Here is a 21219-nt window from a genome sequence, read left to right as displayed (position 1 = left end):
CGAAAGTCCTCGCGCTGGCGCTCACAGCGCGCGCTGTGGCAGCAACCTTGTGCTTTTACGGTTTCTCAGTTAGCCTTCTTGCGTATGCACACAAACAAAATTACAGTCACAACTATACATATACATATATATATGTATGTAGCAATTGTTGTTGTTATTACGATTTCCTGAGTCCTCTTTGTGTTGCCAGTTTTATTTTGCCGCCTTTTATTATTGTTATTGCACGCACACATACATATCACACATATACGAAGACCTATGTATGTATGTATGTGTGTGTAAAGGGTTCTGCGTTGCCATAGTTTATTGGCATCTCTGGCGCGCTATTTGTACTGCCAACTGAATTCGATTGCACGTGACTTTATTAAGCTTCCTTATCAGTAGCTGAGAGCAGCAAATGAAATTGGCGAGCAATTGATGCTGAGAGCATTTCTGAATGGTGAGCATTGTAAGGGACATGCGCATAATGCAGAATCTTTCAAATGTTGTACGAAAGTTGATAAGGAAACCAAGTTATTGTTGCTGCAAAAATGTTGGTAAATACTATGAATGTTGCTCAATATTATGAATGTTGCTCAACATGTTGAAATTTTGCTTTATGCACTACGAATCAACGCTGTTGTTGAGCTTTACACGCAAGAAAAGTAGTTTGATTCGGACGATAAAATTTTAAGTATGCTTTGAGACTAATTAAACTCTAGCAACATGTTGCACAAGAAAATAGTAAATTTGTTCAGACAAGGTATTTGCTTTATTCTAATATGACGCAAAGCATTCCTGTGATGACATATTAAGGCAATTTAAAAATAGAACCAATAGACTACCAAGACTTTCAGGCCTACATAGAGAGCTTAATAGAACAGATTTATAAAATATAAACTTCAATGGACTATAACTGTTAAAGTTTTTTTAATTTTTGTGCTCCTTGCTCCAAGAAAGATATGCTTTTGACCCTTGAGTTTAGATCTGCTCCCGTTCTTCTTGAACAACCTGCCAAAAATGCGATTTAAAAGACAGGGATTGCATTGCAACATAACTTTTTATATCACCCGAAAGTTTACTGTAGATTTGAGATCAGTGATCTCAGCTGGTCAAGGTATTAAAACATTATTTTCTTGGTTAGGCCAGTTTTTAGCCAATTGGTGGGCTGTTATGGAACGTTAGACTGCTGAAATGTTCATTTTAAGGGCTTAATTCGACAGACTTAATCCAGCATAAGATTCCCTAATATCCCCATTTCCACCTTCTGAGCCATAATCCCATCCATCGTATATGTTGGACCTCCACTGCTATAAAAAATAGGCACTTACCAAACTTTTAAGGCCACCGTGTTTTACTAATGTTTATGTTTGGCGGTCGACGAACATACTGTCTAGAACCTCCGTAGACGGTGAACACAGTGGACGTCCAAAAGAGAAAGAACGCTCGGTGGAAAGAAATTTTGGCAGTGATGATTTCCTAATTCGACCAACATTTCTGCCCGGCAAAAATTAACAATCGGCCCAAAAATTCAGCTTAGGGGTGATCCTTTTCTTTTTTTTTTAGATATTCATTATAAATTATGTTATGTTAATCGCAAAAATCAGTGCTGAAGTTCTTTTATGTCGCAAAGTTAGCCTTCGCATTCTTTCGAATTGGTTTGTAGAGTAGTGTGTGCATTGTACACTTCTTCCATTGTTTCACTTTTTCCACTGCCCACTTTGGTCCTAGATGTGCCAGCAGATCAGTAAATTCATTCTACGTCTAATCGTCTAAGAGAAATTATTTGATGATAGTAAATTTCTCCTGCGATAGTGGCGCTATCGCTCAGTGAAGCTGCGAACTTACCTGATCGCCCTCGTTTATCGGATTATCGTGTCACTAGCCACTGTTTCTATCAACACATGCATGTGTAAATAACTTAACTTTAATTAAGATATTGACACAAACACTTCTCTTAGCAATAATCTTCCACTTATGAATAAGTAAGCGTTTACTTAACCAAACTGACTCCTAACAGCCTACAAACACTATTACTTTGATTATTTCTAGGTCATTACATTTAATTTTGATTATATCGAGAATGTACTTAATAGAAAGCCTAGGATTGCTGTATTCAGTGATATTTTTTCGCTTTTCTTCTTTTGTTGCATCTTTTGACGTAACATTCGCTTGTACTTTGCATAATTTTACGCGACATTCAACTAAATTCAAGTTCTTTGTTTAATTAAGTTTTATGCTTTTCTTGTTCAGTATATAATTTTTTGTATATTTGTGAGAAAATACTTCATATTATGACAATTGGGGCCCATACCGCACCGAAAATTCTCTTTCAAGCCTCTCGAACATATATGAGTAGACAATTTAACATAACCTCACAAACAATAGTCCAGCGGTGTTAATCACATGTGTCAACGACGCGAGATAAACTGATTGTTTTGTTGACTGTGTGGCATGTAGCGCCGTCTTGTTGGAACTAGAGGTTAGAAAGGTCATTAGCCGTAGCTCTAAAGTGTTTTCCATTAACTCCAACATTATGATTTTATTGATTAACGTACGCACTTAACCAAAGTCGTGTTTTATCGCCGAACAAAATTTGTGGGTTCGCGCTATACGAACCGAACCATTATTTTGTTAAAAAGTTTAGACGATTTCCAAGCGTTGTTCAGGAGTAAGTCTGTGTTATGAAATGTCAAACTAAACTGAGTATAAAAAAAGTACAAGTAACAGCTGTTAAAAATACCAACTTCGAAAAAAATATTGGCTTAATGAAAACCTGATAGTAAAACAAATCTTTATGGGAATTTAGTCTAAATTGCTATAAAGTATCGGTTTATGAAACACTCGCCCTTCCTACAGTATAAAAAGTTTGGAAAAAGTTTAATTTAACCAACCAATTTTTACTAAACTAAATACTAGTATAGAGCCGGTTTGAAGCTTGCTGGACCCACCATTTATTAAAGAAGATCGGGGCCACCTATCAAAGGGGTTAATATCAAATATGAACACCGTTTTAAGGTCTATATTGGTTTTTCTAGTACAAAACAGCATGTTTTATTTTGGTTACAAGCTGCATTAAAAATTGTAATGATTAAACTTCTAATGATGGTTCAACCAAACGCGTAATTTTTAATGCAGAGAAGTTTTTACATGCATACGTAAGGGATGATCCTTTTCGCGGTTCCTTACTTTTTTAAAGAAAATCACAAAAACTTCAAATTTATTGGGGAATGTTTGTTAACACTCCAAAGCATATTTTTTGGCATTTATTTTTTAAAGACTATCTTGGCGGTCAATCGACCGGCACAAAACGTGAAATTGTCTGCCAACCGAAGTATTCCCTCAAAAATCCATTGATTAATGCGATGTGTGAAAACGGTGCCATCCTGTTGAAACCCAATGTCGACGAGATCACGAGTTTTATTGGTAGACAGGAAAAAGTCGGTTTTCATGGCGTGATAACGGTCACCGTTGACGGTTCCGTTCTCGCTAAACAAAATTTGGCTCGCAAACGTCGAATCTTCTTGGAACTTTTCACAAGCCCATAGAGCGAAGCGATGTCGGTTGGTAAGGTCGAGCGGCTTCAGTTCTTGAACAATGTATTTTATATGCTATGTTTCATACGTCAGTCCGATTTGCTGCAAACGGCGCCGAATCCACCGTTCGACTCAATACACCCCCAGCTAAAACTGCTATATTTTCTTCCCTGCGTCCTGGATGTAGTCTATTCGGTTGAATTTTTTCCAATAATAAATTATGGGTCTCAAGATGTGTGATGGTGTTGCGAATAGTGACTATTTCCTGTTCTCAGAGCTCAAAGGAATGCTCGCTGAGAAGAAAAGTTCTTCGAATAAAGACATGATCGCCAAAACTGGGGGCCGTTTTAAAGTAGAGGACAAATCGTAGTCCAAAAGTTGTATGGAAAAGGTGTAGGGTCGCTCACCCCGAAAGCACTATGTTCAATGAAAAAGCGAATTTTGACAAAAACATGTGTTTTACTATAGACCTTGGAGACCTGTTATTTTGCGAGAGCTCTAGAGGTTTGTCGGTAAAAAGCAGGTATTTAATCTTCTGAGCACCAATTAGATTAGAAAGGATCTTGCTGATGATGATCCAATAATATATTATTTAGCTCAAGGATATAGCAAACAAGGATATTATAAACTTGGTCTTCAAAATAATATTATTATTACCTATATAGTTACTTCTCGAAAATAATACTGAGAAAAAGTTTATTCTCGAATAAGATTTAAAATAACTTTGGATATTAACACCAGATTAATATCAGATATATAAAATATATATATGTATACTTTTTATAGCGGAAATGCTCTTAGTAATCTCTATTTTAAACTGACAAATTAGGAATTAACATAGCAAAACCAAAAGTCGACAAAACTTATATAATATCTGTGTCTTCAAATCCTAGTTTACATCACAAAGAGACAAGCGCCATTTCTATTTCTCCCAATATAACAATTAGTACAAACTTCAGCAATAAACGGAAATACTTCATATGTTGCCATCATTTCTATTGCGACAAAATGTAACTATTTCGTACAAGACTCGTGTTGGCAACAAAATACTTACATAACAACAACAATAATAAAGAGACGAAAGCTGTAAAAGTTGTGAATGCAATGCCTCAGCTAACTCAACACCCAACAGCCCAAATTGTACACAAAGCGACCCACCTCACCAACACATGCTGCCGCGCGCCACCCACACCCACATGCGCTCTTCTAACGCCGCAACTGCAGTGCACAAATATCCGCTCGAGTGGCTCGCGGCCAGCAGTGGCCCGCACACAAAAGCCTGCATGGATATAGCACATTATAACGGTACTGTTACTGGTAGTTGTAGTGGGGGGCGGTGGCAAACAAAAGCGCAGAAAAGCGAGAATCAGCCGCATTGGCAACACTGGCGCTATCTGTGCGAACTGGCAACTCGCTCTTTATTTGCGGTAACGCTCCAACAAACATACATACACTCGAGTTGTGTTTGCTGGTATGTGTGTCACCTAATTGCTCTGCCTGTCGAAAATCATAGAGCTAACTGTATTTGGGACCAGTTTCGGCTGTGCGATCCAGTGGTGTTGGCGGTGGCGGTGGTGTGGGGCTGTTTGTCGAGGGCATTGTAAGTCCTTAACCTTTACGGTTAGCCTTAACCCTTCTGAAATCTTCTTAGTTTCCTGTTTGCCTCTCTAAACGCAAGCTGAACTACTTTGGCATCCTTTTTTTACTGTTATACAACTTTTCTTTTTACCGTTTTTTAGCTTTCATTTACCTTTTTCCTTGTTTACTTGCACTGCTTTCGCTGTGATTGCGGAGATTATCGCTTTGTTACCTGCCATCAGCTCGCACCCTGAGCTTTTGTTTGTATGTTTGCATTTGTTTTTATATTTGCGGTGCTGCACGCAATTTTAATCTGTCCGTCTGTATGTATGTGCTTTAATGCGTACTTGTGGTTTAACGGTATGTGTTCGTTTGTTTGTATGTATATAAAGATAATACTTAAGTCTTTATTGTATTTCCGAAAGCTGCTTGGGTTTAGAAGACAGTCAGCGGGGGAAATTGCAAAATCGGGTTGTAAAATCTATTTTAAATTGGTTTCTGGAGGTTAGAATGTGATGGTTTAGTATTTAAGATTTAATATAATTTGGGGTTTTGTCCTATTTTTCGTTTTAATAGAGGTTTTCCATAATACAGTCAGATCAAATTTGACCCGGACTGATCTATTTAAACTGCTCGCGCACGCCGACGATAGAGTGGCATATGTGTAGGATTGTACAACAGTTGGACAAAGACTACTTTGCTGCTACACTTTGCCAGTTTTCTGAGCTGGACCAAAAAAAAAACATCAATATAACTGAATTTTTTAACTTTATAATGCAAGCTTCTTTAGATTGACTAGCTTAACTCAATCCATATTTAAAACTCAGACTAAATTTTCCTAGAGTTTAGTTTGTAAAAATCCTTCGAGGTGAAGATTTCTTCTCAAAGTGAATGAGTGAACGGTAATGTGGGTCATAAGGTTTCCTATTTCGTGATTATTAATAAGCACTTGAATGAAACCGTCATCTTGTCCGGTAACGATGTTTCCCGACAGAAATTGGTGATATAGATGGTCATCTTAAGCCAAGAAGAATAAGAATAACCTCTTTACAACTTTGTTAACAGAGAGAGAGAGAGTTACAAAGTTAGATCGCATGCAAATATTTTTCAACATCGGTTAGGTTAGGTTAAGTGGTTGATCCTAAGAGGGATCTCACTTTGTGGTACCTAAAACTTCTATATACAGGATTCTAAGATACTTTTGAGATTGACAAAGCGCATTGAGCTTATCACAAATTTGTTCAAACGGCTAGTATAACTTTCTGGTTTCCCATCTCCATCTCCCACGTCGGTATGTGTGCAGAGAAAAAGCCGCCACGTTTGGCCTCTACCCACCGCCCAATTTTTTAGGAATGCAGCAGATGTAGGAGAGAATTTCGGCGTGTTCTTGTTCCGACTCCTTCATATAGTTAAATCCATTAATTTTTTTTGTGAATATTTAGTTTTACCACAATAAAAGAATAATGCTTCAAGAAAAGTTTATCCTTGGCAGACTTAATCATAAGTCTAAAAAGTCTAGCTAAGCATCTTGGACTATTGCGTCGCAGAACTTATTCCTGCTGGCTGTTTATCTGCTCACATACAAACGAAGAACATGTGGACTGCGCTAAGGAAGAGGCGCAGTGAGTTTTTATACGGATGGATAGAAGTTCAGTCAAAATGTTAGATGTGGAGTTCTCTAAGGAGCTCTGTCACAGGGTAAATGCTGGAAACTGCAAAGGCGATGAGCTAGTAACAGGGGCTAAGTCTTTCTAACGATGCTGGTCTCCGTTGTCCTCTTATGTTCTAACGCTGAATCTTGAAAACGTCTGACTCAGAATTTAATACTTGTAATCTCTTGATAATTTCGTCTATCTGGGAACCAGCAGTATTCGATGCAGTACCCGCCGAAGGAAGCAGAGGAAGATGCAGATCTCCACTTCGTTGGAAAGACCTGGAGAAGGACTTGGTTACACTTGGATTCTCCAATTGGCGCCAAATAGCGAAAAGGAACGACTGCCATGCTGTTGTAAATTCGTCTATAATCTATATAAAGAAGAACCCATTAAACTACTTCAAATGTTCATCTTGAAACAATCCAAAGAGTTATTACTGAAACTAATTCAATAGATATATATGCTGTAAAACAAAACATCTTGTCAGACGCAAGCTGTTAAAGTTGTATGGAGGAAGGTGAAAGCATCCAAAAATTTTGTCTTTCATAATCCAGCTTTTGCAAGCCTTAGGTTGCAACATCTCGGCCAGACAGGACAGGAGGGTGAGGTGAGGGGAGGGGAGAGGAGAACATGCAGATTCTTTCTCCTCAAATATCTGGCTTTGACAAGGCTGAGTTTTATTTTCTGGCTCAAAGCGCTTAATCAATTTATAGTCTATATATCTAGGAAGAAGTTTCTACTATAATTCTCAGTGGTCAATAGCGTACACAGAAGCTTTATGAAAGGTTTCTTGCCATTAACTATTTTTGTTTTCATTTCCTATTTGAGTTCCGGCATATTTCCTCAAAGTCTTTGGTTCGTGCTCGCTAAAGAATATAACAGTTGTCAACTTAAATATTATACATACATATATAAACATGAATTCATGAATTACATGCAAGTTGTTCATCTGAGATCCACACGCCTACACGAATATGGATTTTTTACCACCAAGGCTTCCTTCCGCTTACAAATTTGTATGTAAATTTTCACATAGTATACACTGGCAAGCGAGAGCACAGTGGCAGCCTTGCCAAAATTTTTGCGTGCTAATTAAAAAAAAACAATAATAACAATAAAAAGAGGATAAAATAAAGCATAATCCACAAATGCTGAGCCCGCGTGACCCCATTCGCTGCGGCGAACAAATTAAGGAACAAGGCGTATGGGCGGCGGCTGCAGCAAGAAAACGGGAAACGCATAATGCCAACCACAACAACAATAAAAAACTACTCAAAATGCGTTAAAAACGGCAACGAAGCAATAGAGAAAGAAAGCGCAGCGAAAGCACACAAACAACCACCAAACAACAACAAAAAACTATGTGAACGGAAATGAAAAGGGCAGGGGCAAATTAAAATATTGTCTATGTAGCATGAATGACGGCGCAAGCAGGCGAACTCTGCCAACAGTCAGCAGCCAGCGGCAGCGGCTGCCAAGTGTGTCATGCAACCAACAAACGTTTGACTTGAATTACGGTGTGAACAGCAAACAGGATGAAAACAACAAAAAAAAAGTTGCAAAAGAGCAAAAAAAATTGAAAATAAAATCAGCACAGAAAGGCAACGCAATGAGGACGCAGCCAGCTCGAGTAAACTTGCCGAGTTGGCGTGTAGGCACGAGCTGCAAGTGGGCGCGGCTGCGCTGTGGCATGGGCATGAGTGTGAAAGCCAAAAGTTAAAAGAGCATAGAGCCATGACTGCACATTTGACACGACACAGAAACGCATTGTGCAAAATGTCGATAATGATGACTACCACACACACATACATACATACATACATGTGTATGCAAAGCGGCACATATACAGGCACATAAATATCATATGCATATTACTGTGCTCTGTCGCTGCGGTGGACAATGTGGAAAGCCGTTGTATAACGGCATTATATGCTGGTATGCAGAAATTCTAATTAAAGTAAGAATATATTAAAATGCAAAGCTCATAAGTAAGAAGTAGTGCCCTTACTGCATAGTCGTCTAATGTTTTTGCCAGCGTTTTTGTGCACTCGTTGACAATTATTGACCGAAAAAAGTTTCGGGATCCGACACGATTGTCGTGGTTCAAGAAAGTGAATCTTAACCAACTGCTTTTCTATTAAGGACTCACTCTTTCCTCTCCTTCATTAGGCCTATTATACTTCCAAGTGATAACCCATTAACCATTGTTCAGGAACTCAGTTTATTTGATAACATACCTGCTATTTTTCATCCCAGCGAAAACCATAGAACACATGCAGGACCGTGGCCGATATCCAGCCTGAATTGGCTGAAGGTATAGGAAAATTTTCAGTTACGTAAGATTTTTCTATTAAGAATTTAAAAAAAAAATCTATCCAGCTAATGTGACCAATCTTCTAGTACATCTCCTCCCTCCATCCTCTATATTAGATATCAGATTTGTCTACAAAGAGTGTATATCAAAAAAAAGTTACTCAACAAATCCACCGATATTTTAGTACATCTAATCCTTTCATCGTAAACCATACTACCTATCTCTGACCCGAAGAAACTACACAAAATTCACAGCCAAATCTTTATCCACAATTTGTTTACCTTATGATCATATACACTTATACAACGGTTTCCAAGCATCTGTTAAGTCCATTCTCAAAAAAATATCTGTTTTCCAAAGCTGTATAAAGTTTGCTTTGGTTGCATAGATAGCCTTCGCACTCGACTGGAATTTTTGCTTCGCGAGTGAGTTTTTCAAGTGTGGGAATAAATAAAAGTCGGTCGAGACAAAAGCTAGAAAATACGGTGGATGAGCAGTTCGATACCTTCTTCATCTTTTTTATTAGCGTAGGCACAGCTTACGCGGTTATAGTCGAGTTTACCTTTCCTACCTATCGTTCTTCCTTTTCGCTGTTTGGTGTTCAGTTTCAGGCGCCAGGTTCATCTCCACCTGATCTTTCCAATGGAGGGAAGGACTTCCTCTTCCACTAATGCCTCAGGTAGGTGCTGCGTCGGATACTTTCAGAGCTGAAAGGTTTTCATCGATTCGGACGACATGACCTAGCCACCGTAGCCACGGTCAGTTGATTCGCTAAACTATGTCAATGTCGTCATATATCTCATACAGCTCATTGTTCCATCGCATGCGGTATTCGCCGTTGCCAATGCGCAAAGGGCCATAAATCTTCCGCAGAACCTTTCTCTCGATAACGTGTAACGCCGACTCATCAGATGTTATCATAGTCCATGTCACTGCACCATATAGCATACGGGGATAATGAGTGACTTGCAGATTTCGATTTTGATTCGCTGACAGAGGACTTTACATCTCAATTGCCTACTCAGTCCAAAGTATCACCTGTCTTTCACGCTATCTTTTAAGAGAGCTCTATCTCAGCTATATCTACCATTTTCAATCGGCAGTCTGCCAATATGAGATTGTAGATTTTTATTACGTCATCCTCCATTTTTGCCAGTTTCGAAACACCTAGGCATGGTTCATTAAAAAAATCGATTACGATCTCGTTGAGACTCATTAACCAAATTTTTAACGATCACCTTGGAAGCAGAAACTGGACTGACCCGTTTTTGAGAATCCCAGCTTGAAATACCATGGATCTCATTTCTCTAGCCACTCAGGAGGGCTAGGTGGTATTGAAATAAATCGTCTAAGCAGATTTGTGAATAGACAAGGTCTCGTTGTAGATACTTGAGGGTCTTTGTTTTGCTTCTAAATGTTATTTAACGTAAGCCGACATAACCTAATGCCTTACTACCAGGCCTGTGAGAAAATCTAATTCAAATAAATTACTCCGTGATATATGCTTTCCGAGCTTTCCTCGTAGATTGCTTTCGTTAAGATTTTGCCATTTATATGCCGAAGCGCAATAATTCAATGATTTCAGCTAAACTATCTGCACTTCAACAAATTTCCCCTACAATAACTGCCAAAAAGAAGCCAACACTTGTGGCAAAAAGTTGCTCAGTAATATGCGACTATCTTTCAGCTCTTTATCCGCAGATGTCATTTACCCCTCAGCATGCTCATAAATTAACTCTAGCCAAAAACTAATCGCCAGTCAACGCTCCCTCTGCTGGCTGCTAAGAACTTAACTTACAAATTTGCTTGTTATTGTAGTGGATATTGCAATAAATTCTGCGGACAACAACTGCTAACGGCTGCAACTGCGACTCTTAAAGACATAAAGCAGAGTTTTATTTCAATTTCTTTGACAAAACTTTGCTGCGGCGACCGCTGTGGCAACTAAGTATGTTTGCGGCAGACAAAGACGGGCTTAGACTGCAGGGTTATAAAAGCTGCCAGTTGGAGCCAGTATGGCACAGAGAGACATATGTGTGTGTGTGTGGTTTGAAGCAAAAGACAAATTTTAACTTCAAATATAAACTGTTGATGGTGCTAAAATGCATGCGGAAGGGGGGGAGAGAAAGTACATTGTTGTAGAGAAAGCGTAATGTACAGTTAATAAATGCTTGTGGATACCACAAATTTGCTGGAAAAGTTACCACAAAAAAAAAAAACAAAACAAAAAGGAAATAATACCCTTCACAAATAAAAGAGTTTCCATGCAAGAGTTTGATTGTGGAAGGCCAGTTTGTATGGCAGCTATATGCCACAGTGGTACGATCTGAATAATTTTTTCGGAGATTATAACGTTGTCTTGTATAATACTCGGAGCCAAATTTCATTAAGATATCTTGTGAAACAAAAAAGTTTTCCATACAAAGCCTTGCTTTTGATCGTTCAATTTGTATGGCAGCTATACGCCATAGCGGTCCGATATCGGTGGTTGCGATATATGAGCAATTTCTTGGTGGAAAGGGAATGTGTGCAAAATTTCAGATAGATATCTCAAAAACTAAAGGATTAATTCGCGAATACACCTACTGGGGGACAGATAGGAGGACATGGCTAAATGAACTCAGCGTGTAAATCTGAACATTTCCGGCGTTTCTTTTTGGGTGTTAAAATGTGTTGAGGGTATAAAAATTAAATTGTGGAGTTATTACAGCAAGTTTTGGTGTGTGCGTATAATGAGAACTTGGTTGGTCAGCGTGGCATCTGTCGCGCGTCTGGTAGCTTCACACACACACTCACACACACATGTCCGTGCAAATAAACTTGACAGAAATTCATTGCAAAATAAACTGTATAGCAATACGCGCAAAAAGGAAGAAGAGGAAGAAGAGGAATGCAAGATACAACTAACTTCACACACACACACACACATATATGTATATACCCGGTCACACACACACATTCAAGCGCACATTTCGCATATATTTTATGAGCTGCACATTATTATTACATATTAGATATTTTACTATGATTTTTTCTACTAAATTACTGTGTTCCGTTGTATGTGCGTGTGTGTGTGTATGCGTGCATGCGCTTGTGCGCCTATAAACGCGCAATAAAATATGCGCCAGCTGTCCTCACAACATTTCGCTTCGTTTGCATTGTCCGTAACCGCAGCGGCCTCGCAATTTGTCAACGGAACTCGCTGCTATTATTTTTATCATATTTCTCGTTTTTCTCTACTTTTTTCTCTACTTTTCTCTATTTTTTTTCTATGAAATTTTTCTATTTTTTTCTTCCTTTTTCCCTTTTTACCTATTCTCTTTGCTGGTTGTCGCGTTTTAGTGTCGCTTTTGTTGTGAATTTGTTGTTGCACGTGTACATTATGCTTTATGACCGCCAGCATCAAGGATTACACTTTTTTACTGCCTACTTTGCTGGTTGACCTGCTTTTCATAGCGATTTATTTATTTATTTTCACAGTTATTCTCTCTATTTTGTTCTATTTTGTCTTAAATCATTTTACATATTTAAGTTCCAGTCAAGTAATAATAAAATGCAACTTTTGCTTATCATGTCGCAACTTAAAGCAATAGGGGATGGCCATAAATATTCACAGTTGTATATCTATTGCATAACTATGTATGTATACATATATGAGTATGTTTGTATTTAATAATTTATATGACTCTTAAGAGTAAATAAATAATATTTGGACATAATTGTGGAAAAATTATAGGCTAGATGGTACCGTTAGATGTTAAAACTTTTATGAAAGCAGAAAAATTACACATACATATAACATATTAACGCTTCTAATTGACACCATCTGATCAAGTTAGACTCGGACCACATAAGCTAAGCCGAAAAACCTAAACTCGAAAACCGAAGTACGAAAACGAAAGTTCGAAAACCGAAGTTCGAAAACCGAAGTACGAAAACGAAAGTTCGAAAACCGAAGTTCGAAAACCGAAATTCGAAAACCGAAGTTCGAAAACTGAAGTTCGAAAAGTAAAGTTCGAAAATTGAAGTCCGAAAACCAAAGTTCGAAAACTAAAGTTCGAAAATTGAAGTTCGAAAACCGAAGGTAGAAACCCGAATCGAATAAAAGAATTTTTATTATTTGGATCACACGTTGTATTTAAAATATAACAGGATACTTATGATAGTGTCCGAGTGCCATCGTTGACTGGCTGACTCGAGTATTTCCACAAAACGGCAGATTGAACAGAAATATATTTTCAGCAAATTGTTAATGTTTTGAGACCCTAATTTGTATTATAAGCCAGTGACCTAACCCCTTAAAACCATTTTTATTTTATTTTGTTGAATCGTAAATAATAAAGAAGCGGCGGCTCATGATGCTTTAGCTACTTCTATGACAGCTTTTACACCTTTACTTGTTTCCATAGCCTACATATTTATGTATGCATATGTATATATGTACATATGTCTCAATTCTTTGCTGTTTTCAGAAATCTCTTACATATACTCAAACTCGTACTTTTCTGTTTTGTTTTCGTCATGTCTAACACTCCTGTCTATTCTTGTATTGCCGTGTCATCAATTTTATTTCTTTGGAATTTTTTTTTTATTTTCCTGCAATTGGTGCTATCAATGCCTATTTAAATAAACTTTGTTACGTTTACTTACATTCAGTTTGCTTGAATGCCTGAGCGTTTGATTGCCTGATTGCCACAGCATATTACATTTCCACTTCTGCACTTATTTTCAAATTCGCTTTGGCGCTATGTCTAGCTCCAAGAATCATGTCATTTCGTGTTTTTGTGTTGTCTTACTTGGCACACTCTTACTATTGACATTGTCCACTCACATCTCACTTTGTTGCCTTTGCACATATTCTCAACTTGTGCAAGCAGGTTAACCTTAAGTGGCAGTTATGTACAGACACGTGTTCATTTTAAAAATGCATGCACATACGCGGACAGATATTTGTAGGGATATACAAGTGTATTACGGCCTGCAGGGCATCTAAGAAGGATTTAGAACAGCGCAACTAAATATAAGCGGTGTAAAAGCTTTCATCGTCATCCTTACCCTTCATAGTAATAAAAATAGCTCTTGGAAGATCTCTCTAACATCTTCCAAGTTGTGTTATATGTATGTAGATTGAAGGCCTCCACTTGTGTACCGGTCCTGTAATCGAATTCTACCTCTCCCTTTTCATCCTCCACTGACCTCAGGTCTTGAATGTGACCTTTACATTGAGTAGTCTCCTTATGTGGCCTAACACTTGTCTCTCCTGATAATTCGCAGTATCCAGATCTTATACTTGTATCTGTAAACCTTAAACTGGGTTAAAATCCATTTTTCAAGTAAATCTGATATAAGTAGATACAAGACATTATACTGTTCTTATATTATATCACAGCTAAGTGTTTCCTACTGGGTACTACGAGTTTAAATGTTTAACTAGTACCTATGTAAATGGAGGTAAACATTTTTCTCGAAAATCCCCTTTGCTTGTCTAGGGCCGCTGTTGATTACTTTTACAATACTTGCTACCTTGTCCAGCCTGTCTGACAAATTGAAACTTAAAATTAAGTAAAAGCTTTTATGACTCTTAAAGTTAGTTAATATAATTGCTGTTTAGTTTCCATTTTTGAAACGTTTTGATTAGATACATGTTGTAAAGCAAAAAGTCTCAGCAACATGTTGATGGAATGTGTTGGAATGTTCTTTGGGGAACTTTTGTACTGAAAATTCATGGGAGCTGAGCTTTAAAAGCATTATTTTTTAAATTTATTTGCTTAGACACATGTTGCGAAAAAAAATTTTAAGCAGCATGTTGGTAAAGCGTAGGAATGTTTGTAAGTGCATATTTTTATGGTCATTTTATGACAGTTGAGCTATAAGAAATAGTATCTAAAAAAACTTTTTTTGCTTAGCCACATGTTGCGAAGCCAAAAGTCTCAGCAACATGTTGATGGAATGTGTTGGAATGTTCTTTGGGGAACTTTTGTATTGAAAATTCATGTGAGCTGAGCTTTAAAAGCATTATTTTTTTAATTTATTTGCTTAGACACATGTTGCGAAAAAAAATTTTAAGCAGGCTGTTGGTAAAGCGTAGGAATGTTTGTAAGTGCATATTTTTATGGTCATTTTATGACAGTTAAGCGATAAGAAATAGTATTTAAATTTTTTTTTTGCTTAGACACATGTTGCAAAGTAGAAAGTTTAAGCAGCACGCAGAGAACGTATATTTATAAATAGCACGTCGATAAAGCGAAGGAATGTTTATTAGTATATATTTCTATGACAATTCTCTGATAGCTAAACCATAAGAAATTTTAGTTTAAAGGCACATGTTGCTAAGCAAAAAAGTTTAGAAAATTGTTGATAAAAGGTACAAGGAACATTTTTTATTGTAATTGTGTTATAGTTAAGCTAAAGCATAAAAAAGTACTATTATAAATTTTTAATGTTTAGATACATGTTGCGAAGCAAAATGTTTATGAAACATGTTGATAAAGGTAACGAATGCTTGTTTCAGAACATTTCCATTGCAGTTTTATGACAACTATCATTTTCAATGGTTTCTAAATTTTCTTTTGTTTAAATGTTTCAGCAACATGTTGATAAAGTGTATAAATGTTTGTCATTTTTTATGACAGTTGGCCCATAAAATTTATTATTTACAACTTGCTCCAATATTTCTTAGAAAATTTCGTAAAATGTGTATTAAAACCAAAACTTTGCTCTCAACCAAATTAACTCACTTTTGTTGCCACAAATTCGGAAAACTTTCAAACTTAATTTTTGCTGCTTTCAAAATTAATTTAAAAACTGCAAACTAACTAATCACTAATTTAATTAATTAAATTAGATTACAACAACAACGGCTCACACAACTCATAATCGCACTTCTATTCGGTTTAACTCTTCCATAAATTCTTGGCACTGTCTTTGTCCTGTCATACTTGCCACACTTGGCGGCTTAAGCTTTGTTGACTGGCCACTTTATGAGTAACTGTAAGTAACTGTGCATTTGAAAATGAACTTTTAATGAAATTCATGATTTCGAGCAACGAGCGAATAGTTTCTCGTTGAGCGAAAAAAATTCAAAAACTTTCCAAGCAGCGCTGATGACAAGCATTTCACTAAACTTGTGCCACTTTCTTCGATTATTTTTCATAAAGCAAATTGTAGAAAATGGAGAAATTTCATATTTTTCCTTCTTTGGCAAGTGAATGCAAGTCTGTGTGCATATGCGAAGGGATGTCCATGACAACGAAGCAGGATTAACGACAGTTAAAAAGTTGCTGGCGAAATCATTAAACGGAATGTGTCTAATGCACCAAAGGCAAGCTATAATTAAAATTATTTGTATGTATGTGTATGTACGGTACCTTAATGTATAGGTGTGCACAAAATATGGTAGATAACAGCATTAAATGCATGAAAGAACGGTCTGAATTAAACTGATTATTTCTTAAGAGAACTTTAGGAAGTATTATGTTAGAAATCGTCGTTTGCTAGAATCTTATACAGAGAGAGAATTTCAAAAAAACTAATGGCTAGGTGGCGCCATGGTGTAAATATTTGTTAATTTCGCCTGACCTGTGTGATTCGGCATATATTTTGAGCATTATATCTGAAGGTATTTATATTACTTTCAATAATAATTAATGGCGATTTTTTTTTTTTTTGCCAAAATACGTCTTTTCATATTTAACATAGTTCCCTTCAAAGATAAAATAGGAAGGATTGCTATATTCAACAACTTTTCGATACCATTTTTGTAGTACGATTTGTCCTTTGCTTTTAAACTTCTTCTTTGCGTGCAACTCTTCATTCGATGAAAGCTTTTTCCCAGTGAACAGGAAATAGTCCTTGGGCACTAAATCTGGAAAATTCGGTGAACTCGAAGCCCTATTCGTAGTTTTTCGACATCATTTTCACTGATTTGTGACACGGTGCATTGTCTTGTCGAAGCAGCTTTTTCTTTACCTTCAAATGCGGTCGAATAATGCTTTGTAATAGTCTCTGTTGATGGTCCTTCCTTTCTCCAGGTAGTCAATAAAACATTTTTCATGCGCATCCAAAATGAAGACTTCGGCAATCGATTGTTGCGTTTTTCCTCGCATTGGAGCGGGTCATCGTATGCAGTCCACTCGGATGACTGTCGATTGGACTTCGGAGTGAAATGTTGGAGCCATGTTTCACATCGATGCAAAAATTTAGGTTTATTGAATATCTCCAAACACTGATCCGAATCATCAACTAGTCGTTGTTTTTGGTGAAGAGTTCACAGAGCTTTCTTGTATCCAAATATTCGTGAATGATATTATTCGTATGTGTGTGCCTGCTATCTCGCACGGCTTCACTTTAGGTCAAAAACCTCTTTTGGTCGCCCACTGCGTTCGCTGTCTTCGACGCTCAATTGACCACGCCTAAATTAAGAATACCAACCCTTAATGGTTGAATATCGGGAATCTCATCATAATGCCACGTTTTTGCTATAACTAAATTTTTTCCTCCAAAAAGCAATATTTTATCAAAAAAAATATTCTTGTTTACGCTTCAAATTAGTGACATATACCAAAAAACACTGTCCTTAAGCTTTCAAATATTTAACTGTTTTGAATATTAGAACAATGCAATAATCAAGTTATTTCTATTCCTGTCAAACCGAAAGAAAATAGTTACAAATCAAAAGTTTCAATTTTCTAGATTCTAATGCGAAATCCGAGTTCGCAAAGACAATCAATGTCATCCATTTGTTCGTAATAAGTGCTTCAAATTGTCAAATGTTCACTGAAGATCTGTTAAAGTTTTTGTATAAAGGAATTATGAACAATTTCTTCCCTTTTGACCTCTTTAAAAAGTAACTTCCATAAGGCTACCAAACGCCTATGGAGGTAATCAGCACAATACTTAAGAAAGTATTTTGAGATCTATTGAGGAAAAGTTTTCAAAAACTGTACTAAGGGTTTCTAGATAAAGTGAAACAAGTAAGGAAGAGCTAAGTTCGTATGGAAGCGAACATTTTATACTCTTGCAACTTGCAAGAATCACAGCTGGCTAAATACCCTCAGGTGCTGACTAATGATTTTATCTATGTTTGCCAATATTACATATTAACATGGCATAATCTAATTAAATGCTCTCTAGATTTCAGTAAGGCACCTCACATACCGTCATTAGTCTTTATATTAGGTGTATGAGGTTAAGATAACAAGAAAAGATTCTGTTTAAATTTCTATTATATATATCAAATTGAGCTATATTTACGGTAATAAGTCAACTATAGGTACTGGGGTCCAAATATTCTATACCTGGGGACTTGAACAGTTTTGGTTGGTTTTGGACAATTTTTGGTTATAACGTGGCATACTTTAATGGTATTATTAGTAGAAAGCCCTGCAGTATTATTTAATTTGGTGATTTATTTATATAGGAGAACCGAATAGGATTTTATATAAGAGAAGTAGGCGTCATTGTAGTCCGATTTTACCCATTTTCGTAATGCGGAGTAGAAATATCAGAGTAGGTCCACCTTACAATACTAGTTGTAATCGGTGAAGTGGGTCCCGAGTTATGGATTTTAACCTAAATGTGGGTGTCACGCTCAACGTCAAGTTTTGCTAGCGACTCAGCTAGTCATACACCAGTGGTTACTCATATGGGATCTACTGTAGTAATACATTCGAGTTTCGTCATTAAGCAGAGAACCATTGTTGTCTCTAGTATATCTTCATCACACTGCATTAATCCTGCAATTCCTAACTTAATCCTTAAAATGGAATAATAGTTTCCAAAATTTAGAGAGACAAATTGTTGTTGCCAAAATCATGACACGCACCAAGTTTATGCACTCAACACATTTGACAAAATATCCTCTTCAAAGCCACAAAAGAACCCAAAAATATATTTTAAGTCAGTTATGGCTTATGGATTTGTCGTTTATTTTTAGAAATTTCACACATTCTAAAAGTTGGCGTTCGCATTAATTTCCGGACATGTCACATACACCATGCACCCACACATGCACATTCATTGCCAACAGCTATGAATGCAACGACAACTGTCAGCTTTGTCACTTTTGTGTTGCACTGATTATACTTGTTGTTTGCACTGTAATTCACACGTACACACACACATGCACATACGCACAAACAGACATATGTTTTGCCTGAGTTGGCACACCTACTATAAGGAGCACATTTATGATCGTAAGCACACACACACGCGCATGACACACTCACAGCCACGCTGGGGTCCCGAGAATTTTCTATGGGATGCCCTACATGACTGACATTTGAGTTGTTGCCCCATTTTTCCGTGAACGACAAACGAATGGCAGCTCACACTCATACATGCACGCATACACACCTATATATGGTTGACATAACTTTATTCAGTTCGCTTATGAGCTCTACTTTGGCATTTGTTCGCTACAATATATGTCATTCCATTTCACTTTTCCGCTTTCGTTTATTTACAAACAATGCGCAGCACACGCCCTGAAGTGCTGGAAATTTCGCTAAACTTTTATTACTACTTCAAATGATGATGTTGCACACTACTTTCTTGGCTCTCTTATTTATGGCATTTCTTTAAATTCATGCCGGCTCACTCTATTTTACTTTCTGTATTTATTTAGAGTCGCATATATTTGTTCTTCATAAATTGCTTTATTCGCAAAATATTTGTAATTCAAGTGAGCAATGTCAGAATTGACTTCAAGTTGGGCGGTTGAACTTTTCGTATTATTGAGTGGAGAATGCAGTGGTTAGGCGTGTGCCCTTTGCTGCAGCTGGTACTGAGTGGAACTTTGCTGCTCATTCAAATGCCTCTCTTACTTTTTCGACAATTGAAAATTTAGAGAAACTCAATTTGAAAGTGAAAGAAGAGCAGCTAAGCTTTATACTCAGGATTCCAATAAGAAGGAAATTACCATATATACATTATATGTGTATGTTTTCAAATACCACTGATACCAGAAAAATATCTTCTCCCCAAAATAGGTTGAGATCTTCTGATACGAGTATCGTCCAAGGTATCCCATAATATGAGTGAATGATTGATATCGGCTGCACCGGGGCCAAACAAACTTCACAAGTGCATTTCTTAAAGCAACTACTATTTAAATAAAGGAATCCGGAGAAGTAACTGTGCAACGGTTTTGCATATATTCCAAGCATTTTTCTAGCTCTAATGCTTTAACGTGGTTAGTTATGTGATAAAAAAATATCCAAAAAATTAGGAAAAATTATTTTATTTCTAGTAAAGTAGCAAAAACTTGTCTTGATGAGGAGTTTCCGAGCAATTTCGCAGCAAACTCAACCATCAAGGATTGGTGTGTTAAGCTTAATCATGGTGAAATGAGCACCGAAAAAGGTGAATGCAATAAACGCACAAAAGAGATGGTTAACAATGAAAACCTCAAAGAAGTACACAATATTGTTTTGGATGACCGCAAAGTGAAGTTGTTCGGCATAGTAGGTATCATATCATTCACAAATATTTGAGTATGAGAAAGCTCTGTGCAGAGTATGTGCCGCCCTAGCTCACTTTTGGCCCAAAATAACGATGATTCGGAACAGGGTTTGGAGCATGTCATGTGTAATAAACTCGATTTTTCGCGACGGTATGTTACAATGAATGAAAAATAGCTCCCTTATTTCAATCCGAATTTCAACCGACAGTCATCCGAGTTAACCCCGTCCAAAGCGTGGAAAATGCAACAGTCGACTGGCGCACGGATTAATTTTTATTGACTATCTTGAAAAGCGAAAGACCATCAACAGCGACTATAGCGTTATTAATCCGTTTGAAAGACGAAATCAACGAAAACCGGCCGCAATTGAAGAAAAAAATATGAAAATTTGAATTTGTGAAACAAAGACAATGCACTGTGTCACAAGTCAATGAAAACGATGCTAAAAATCCATGAATTGAGCTTCGCACTACTTCCGCATTCAGCATATTGTCCAGATCTGGTCCCCAACAACTGTTTCCTGTGCTCAGATCTTAAAAGAATGCTCGCTGTGAATAAAGTTTTTGTCAAATCAAGAGAAGTTCGTCGTAACTGCAGCTTATTTTGAAGCAAAGGACAAATCGTACTACCAAAGTGGTATCGAAAATTTGAAAAATTTTTGACGTTTACTGATTTGTCGTGTCTATAGATCTAAGA

The sequence above is a fragment of the Bactrocera tryoni genome, chromosome 5 (assembly GCF_016617805.1).
Source record: "Bactrocera tryoni isolate S06 chromosome 5, CSIRO_BtryS06_freeze2, whole genome shotgun sequence".
Lineage (NCBI taxonomy): Eukaryota > Metazoa > Arthropoda > Insecta > Diptera > Tephritidae > Bactrocera > Bactrocera tryoni.
The sequence above is the reverse complement of the archived record's forward strand: the minus strand, read 5'-3'. Positions refer to the sequence as shown.